Raw genomic sequence first — 7,958 nt, forward strand, 5'->3', positions numbered from 1 at the left:
ACACAGTAGTAGATAACTGTTATATTAAATATGTGAGCAGGACATGGTTAGCCTACAAATATCTAAATATAAAATTATTCCCCCCAAAAGATGTTTTCAAAAGTCTCTTTTAAGCCAGGCGTGGTGGTGCACGCCTTTAATCCCAGCACTCGGGAGGCAGAGGTAGGAGGATCGCCATGAGTTCAAGGCCACCCTGAGATGACAGAGTGAATTCCAGGTCAGCCTGGACTAGTGTGAGACCCTACCTTGAAAAACGAAAAATTTTTTTTAAAAAGTCTCTTTAAAAAAAAACACAACTTTTTTGTGTTTATTTATTTATTTGAGAGTGACAGACAGAGAAAGAGGCAGAGAGAGAGAGACAAAGAAAGAAAGAAATGGGCACACCAGGGCTTCCAGGCACTGCAAACGAACTTGAGATGCATGCGCCCCTTGTGCATCTGGCTAACGTGGGTCCTGGGGAATCAAGCCTCAATCTGGGGTCCTTAGGCTTCACAGGCAAGCGCTTAGCTGCTAAGCCATCTCTCCAGCCCTCAAAAATATAGGTCCTGGACACTGGCTTTGACTTCGGAGATTATACTTTAAAAAAAAAAAATTTTTTTTTGTTTGTTTTTTGTTTTGTTTTTTGAGGTATGGTCTTGCTCCAGCCCAGGCTGATTTGGAATTAGTCTCAGGCTGTCCTTGAGCTCATAGAGAACCTCCAACCTCAGCCTCCCAATTGCTGGAATTAAAGGCATGCACCACTATGCCTGGCTGAGATTATGCTTTTTAAAATATTTTTATTTATTTACAAGGAGAGAGGGACAGGGAAGGAAGCGGGGGGGAAGGAGAGCAAAAGGGAGAGAGAGAGAGAGATACTCAGGTCATCAGGCTTTGCATGCAAGTGTCTAAACTGCTGAGCCATCTCTCCAGCACCTGCAATTATACTTTTGTAGACTATTTTGTCTTCAAGCTGTTCCTTTTCCTTGCACCCAGATGACAGTAACACCTCCTAGCCCATTATTACATCCTTCTGCACAGCAAGGTTTTGATGCCATATGGGGGCATTTTAAATTTGTATGTTTATGGGCCTTATACTGTTTGTTAGGAACAACTCATTTTAGACTCAGGTGCTTTAGAAATCTTGGATCAGTTCCCTCTACAAAGGAGTTTATGATGTTTTCAAGCAGAGACACATGTAGAGGAAGCAGAAAGATTCTGTCCTAGGCAGGCTCTGTTTAGTCAGCCTTGGTTAAAATATATAAACTTCTTCCTCCAGTTTCTCTGCCTAGGCTGGCTACTAGGGGGCAGTGTGGCATGCGTTTTCTGCATTTGAGAGCAGTGCCTGGGCCTACATAAACTTCAGAATCCTCCCACTTCCCATCACCATCTAGATCCAGAAGTGTAGTCTTAACCAGTGTGGCACAGATTTTCCAGACACTCACCTGGTAAGTAGATTTTGACTAGAATCTCATGGGCTTTGGAACCTTTCTATGTACCTGGAAGAGGTTTCTATTAGTTTGTTTGATTCACATTCAGAGCCTTTTGCCCTCTTCCTTTCCATGCCTTCTGTACTCTCAGGTTTAGATCTTTAAAAAATGTATTTGCGAGCAGAGAAAGAGAGAGAAACTGGCACACCAGGGCCTTTTTGCCACTGTAAACAAACTCCAGATGAATGTGCCACTTTGTGCATCTGGTTTTATGTGGGTATTATGGAATTAACCCAGGCTATCAGGCTTTGTAAATATGTGCCTTTAACTGCTGAGCCATCTCCAGTTTCCCCACCCCTTTTGTAAAATATATTTATTTGAGAGAGTGAGAATGGGCATGCCAGGGCCTCCAGCCACTGCAAATGAATTCCAGACTCATGTGCCACCTGGTGCATTTGGCTTATGTGGTTACTGGGGAATCAAACCTGGGCCTGTATCCTTCACAGGCAAGTGCCTTAACCACTAAGCCATCTCTCCAGCCCTGTTTTTTGTTTTTTTTTAAATTAATTAATTAACTTATTTATTTGAGAGCGACAGACACAGAGAGAAAGACAGATAGAGGGAGAGGGAGAATGGGCGCGCCAGGGCTTCCAGCCTCTGCAAACGAACTCCAGATGTGTGCGCCCCTTGTGCATCTGGCTAACTTGGGACCTGGGGAACCGAGCCTTGAACTGGGGTCCTTAGGCTTCACAGGCAAGCGCTTAACTGCTAAGCCATCTCTCCAGCCCCTGTTTTGTTTTTTGAAACAAGGTTTCATTAGCCCAGGCTGCCCTCAAATTTGCAGCAATTCCCCTTTCTCAGTTTCTTTTTTTTTAAAAAAGAAAATATTTTTATTTATTTATTTGAGAGAGGGAAAGAGGCAGAGTGAGAGAGAGAATGGGCATGTGCCAGGGCCTCCAGCCACTGCAAACAGACTTCAGATGCATGCGCCACCTTGTGCATCTGGCTTACATGGGTCCTGGGAAATCAAACCGAGGTCCTTTAACTTTGCAGGCAAGTGCCTTAACTGCTAAGCCGTCTCCTCAGCCCCTTTCTCAGCTTTTTAAGTACTGAGATTACAAGCATGAGCCACCAGCTCTATGCCCAGCTTTATATTTAGACTTAAGCAATGAATGAGACCACTGAACTGTACATGTCAGAAGGGTGAGTCTAGGCTGGAGAGATGGCTCAGCGGGTAAAGAGCTTGCCACACAAGCATGAAAACCTGCATTTGGACCCCCAGCACTCACATAAAATCTAGGTGCTGTGAAGACCTCTCTCAAAGCAGCTGAGGAGGACACCTAGCACTGACCTCTGGCTTACACATCCAGAAGAAGGTGAACTTATGGCACGTGGATTATAGCTCAGTTTTAAAATGTGACAACAAAACAAGAGAAGACACTCTCCTGGCTTGAATAGAATATAATTCATTGGTGGTGCTGACAAGAAGTCCAGCTGCTTCACTGATGGCTTGGTTCTTTATTTAGAGAGAATTACCCTGATCATCTCTCCCTGGTCTCCTGGAACATGCTGCCCTTATAGAATGCATAAGTCATCATTCTTCCTAAAGAGGAAGCTCACCTCTGCGTGGGTAGCACCACGAGCAGGGTGAAGATGGGGTAGAGCCACCACTGTGAAAGTTGAGTCTAGGCTTGAAGTGGGGTCTGGAGACTTAGGTTAATTTATTTATTTGAGAGAGGGAAAGAGGCAGAGTGAGAGAGAATGGGCACGTGCCAGGGCCTCCAGCTATTGCAAACGAACTTCAGACACACGCACTACCTTGTGCATTGTTTTCTTGAGACATGATCTCGTGTTTCTCAGGCTGGCCTTAAACTCACTAACAGAGGTTGATCTTGAACTCCTGATCCTCCTGCCTCCACTTCCCAAGGCTTGAATTATGCTTTTGTACACACACTCTGCCAAGATTTTTCCTCCCTTCCTCCCTCCCTTTCTTCCATTTTCCCTCCTTCCCTTTTCTCCCTTAAAAAAAAATTGTATTTTTATTTATTTATTTGACAGAAAGAGGGGAAGAGAGAAAACAGGTGTGCCAGGACCTCCAGCCGCATGTGCCACCTTGTGCATATGGCTTATGTGGGTCCTGGGGAGTTGAACCTGTGTTCTTTGGCTTTGCAGTCAAATGCCTTAACCACTAAACAAACCATCCCTCCAGCTCCCTTTCCTTTTTTGAGTTGGTCTCACACTGAAGCACAGGCTGTCCTCAAGCTTTCAGCAATCCTCTTGCCTCAGCCTCCCAAATGTTGGGAATACAGGTGTGAAATACCACACTTGGCTTTGGTTCTGTTTTTACAGAGGTTATTCAGGCAATCTCTTTCTCTGGGTCTTCTTTTGTCGCTGCCCAAGTTCTGGAGCAGGCCTGTGGAAACAGGCAGAGAGATTTTGAGGTCTGCCTGGAACTGATCAAGTCTCTCCTATGACTGACATGGGCTTTGTTTGCCAGGCAGGCTTAAGTTACTCTACCTGGGAAGAACTCAGTCTCCTAATTTCCAATACTCAACTGAGGAATTGCATCAAACTTGATGTTCATTTGCTGGGGCTTACACGGTCTCAGCCTTTCAGAAAGCAAGGGCATATAGGTGACCCTGGAGGCAGTTTGATCCTCAGGTGGTACCTGTGAGCCCAGGGCATTGGGAAGGGACAGTACAGTCATCTGACAAAAGTCTAAGTCCTCCTCTCTACTACAACTGTGTGCTCTATCAGCTGATGAATTAAGCGGACTATGACTTCAGTCTGTCCTGGGTAAAAAATGCAATTACTAATGCTTAGTAAGCAGGGCTGGGTCTATTTTTATTTTGCTTTCTTTTGACAAGTAGGAAGATAGTCTTGCCCCAAATCTGGAAAGCCAGACATGGTGACACATGCCTGTTATCCCAGCATTTGGGAGGTGAGGCAAAAGGATCAGAGTGTGGGGTCATCCTTATCTACATAGCAAGTTTGAGGTTGATCTGGGCTACATGTAACCCTTCCTCTAAAAAGAAACAACACAAATTGCTCGGAGTTGATAAAGAATCAGAATATAACATCATGTTTCTTTCCTAGCAGCTCACCACCCATGATCACCTTAAGAACAAGATAAGAGGTGAGGGGAAGACTGGGGGACTGCTGCCCCCACAGTTCCTCCCTAGGGCTTCTTATTGCCGCTATAGTACCCTTGGGCCTGAGCTTTCCAGTCCTGGAAGGATTGGTCATTTCTGTTTGGAACTTGGTTTTGAAGGTCCTGAGTGTGGCAGGGGCTTCAGAGGAGGTAGTTAAGACATCTGGGAAGAGACAAATGCATGTATGGGGAAAGAGTAATGGTCTTATTGCTGCCTCTCATTAACTACTTACTATGTATTAAGCACACATTAAACTTTAGTCATCTGTGTAGCTCAGCATCTGTGAATGATTGTAGAGCAGGGAAAGCTACATTTCTGGGTCTCCCAAGACAAGGTTGAGGTAGACTCCCTTGTTTCCTGTCCCCTGACAGAGGGGTTAGGACCCTCATACTGATTACCTTTCTGGGTTTTTTGTTGTTGTTTGCTTGTTTGTTTATTTGTTTTTCGGTTTTTCAAGGTAGGGTCTCACTCTAGCTCAGGCTGACCTGGGATTCTCTATGTAATCTCAGGCTGGCCTCAAACTCTGTTGTTTTTTTTTTAAGTATTTTTTTGTTTATTTATTTGAGCAAAACAGATAGAGGAAGAAAGAGGCAGATAGAGAGAGAGAGAGAATATGGGTGCGCCAGGGTCTTCAGCCACTGCAAATGAACTCCAGGTGCATGCTTTCCCTTGTGCATCTGGCTAACGTGAGTCCTGGGGTATCAAGCCTCGGACCTTAGGCTTCACAGGCAAGCACTTAAATGCTAAGCCATCTCTCCAGTCCTCAAACTCTGTTTTTGATACAGGGTTTTATGTGGCATAGGCTGCCCTCAAACTCTGTGTAAACAAAGACCTTGAATTGTTAATCTCCCTGCTCTCAACTCTGGGTATTGGCATTACAGTCATGCCCCACCACACCCACGTTGTACAGCACTGGAGAGCAGACCCCCAGGGCTTTGTGCAGGTTAGGCAGGCACTCTCCCAACCGAGCCGCATCCCCACGCCTGATTACCTCATGGCAAAAAGCTTGGGCACTTTACCCTGGGCACTGTGATGCCATCACACTTGTCTGTGCTCCTTGCCCCCACAATGGCTGTCTCCTGTTTCTGCCTTCTCAGCTTCTGAGGTGGATGAGTTGTGGGCCAGCCAGGGGCCATTTCTATCAGCATGCACAGGATGAATTTGCTGGGTGAGGAACATATGATCTACAGGTGGAGATTAATCCCCTGAGCCAACCCAGTCACACCAGACAGAAGGGCCTTGTGCTGGCAGCCTGCCTGCTTGCCTTTCCTGTATGGGTTTGTCTCAACGAAACAGTGTATTTCAGGTGTTTTCAAATTAAAATTCCTTTATTACTTCTCTGGAAATGAAAAATTTTAATTTGTTTTATCTCTGTTTCTTTTCGCATTCCTCAGTTATCACACTCAGAAAGGACGAGACACCTGCAGTTCAGGATAGGGCTGTGGGGAGTGTTTCTAAAACCTCCCGGCGGGCAGCTAGAGGCTACAGCTTAGAGAATAGGCCTGGAAAACCGGAGCTTGGGGCTTTGCTGGTGAGGAGCAGAGTTCTTGTTGCCAGGCTGATATCCTGGTCATTTGGGGTGGACACCGTCCCTTCATCCACAACTTGAGAACATTTATGAAGCACATGATGCTGGTTTGCGCTCAAGCTGGGCCTCTTAACTGTCTGGCATTCTGAGCTCTGCAGAAGCAGGCTTCAGAGAGGAGAAGTCAGGATCCGGAACAGGCAAGAGGAATGGACAAGTCTCTGGGTGAGCCTGGCTACCCCACTTCCTGGTTTACAGTCTCCCATGGGTGCACAGGATACAGGGCTAATCCCCAGTTAGGACTGTAGCCTACAGCTTGTCATCTTAGGTGAAGTGAGAGGTTCAGGATAAAACCGAGCTAGTGGGAGGTCTGAGATTCCTGAGGAGTAAGTTCTTTGCTCTATTGCTTCTATTGCTGTTTCTTTCTGGGCAACCCAGGCTGCTTACTGACATATCTGGCTACTCACTTGATCCGCAGACTGCTTGCTCTTGTCTAGGCCCTGTGGGAGGACTGAGCTTCCTTCAGGGGCTTGGTTAGCATGCTGGTCTTGGCTGACAGGGTGTAGGTGGCCACTTGGTGCTGCTTTTCTGCCCTGCATGTGGCCTGGAAATATTGACATCAAAAGGAAGGCTATGGAAGGAAATCTGATGGATAATGGTCACGTGGTCACCTAAAAGGAAAAGAAAGAATGCTGAGGGCTCTCCTGTGAGGAGAAATCATGAGATTAATCTGGACCCTACCCCGACTCCTGCACAGGTAGCTAATCACCCGAGGGTATGTTATTTATTTATTTCTTATTTCTTCTTATTATTATTTTTGGTTTTTAGAGGTAGGATCTCACTCTAGTCCAGGCTGACCTGGAATTCACTATATAGTCTCAGAGTGGCCTTGAACTCATGGTGATCCTCCTGCTTCTGCCTCCTGAGTGCTGGGATTAAAGGCGTGTGCCCCCATGCCTGGCTTACTATTCATTATTTTTGAGATAGGCTTTTGTGTCACCCAGGCTAGTCTCCACTGAACTTATATAGCTGAAAAATCTGACATTCTTTTCTTAAATTTTTTAAATTTTTATTAACATTTTCCATGATTATAAAAAAATATCCCATGGTAATTCCCTCCCTCCCCCCACCCCGCTGACATTCTTATTATTTTTTTTTTAAAAATACTTATTTGAGAGAGCGAGCGAGTGAGCAACAGATAGAGAGAATGGGCACACTAGGGCCTCTAGCCACTGCAAACAAACTCCAGACGCCTCTGCCCCCTTGTGCATCTGGCTCTTGTGGGCCCTGGGGAATTGAACCAGGGTCCTTAGGCTTTGCAGGCAAATGCCTTAACCACTAAGCCATTTTCCCAGCCCAACTTCTGGCATTCTTGCCTCTACCTCCTGAGTGCTTAGCTTACTACAGACATGAACTAGCACACCCAGTTTGTGCAGTGCTGGGGATTGAATCCAGAGCTTTCATGCATACTAGGAAAGCAGCCTACCCTCATCAACACTTGAATTGTTTTATAAGTATATATATTAAATATTGTATTATTTATTTGAGAGAGAGAGAGAGAGATTGGAAGAAGGCAGATAGAGAGGGAGAATTAGAATGCCAGGGCCTCCAGCCACTGCAAACAAACTCAAGACACATGTGCCACCTTGTACATCTGGCTTATGTGGTGTGATAGTTAAGGTGTTGTCAACTTGATCTGTTTAGTAATCCACAGGCTGCTTCTAGGAAGGATCAACTAAAGGAGGAGGTCTTTCTCCCAGGGTGAGCCCTTCCCCCAGAGTGGGCGGTCCCGCTCAGAGAGGGACTTGATATAAGGAAGCTCTGGGTAGAAGAGTTCCCTTTTTTCCTTCCTTCCTTCCACTTGGCTGCGGGAGC

This window comes from Jaculus jaculus, chromosome 3, assembly GCF_020740685.1.
Source record: "Jaculus jaculus isolate mJacJac1 chromosome 3, mJacJac1.mat.Y.cur, whole genome shotgun sequence".
Classification (NCBI taxonomy): Eukaryota; Metazoa; Chordata; class Mammalia; order Rodentia; family Dipodidae; genus Jaculus; species Jaculus jaculus.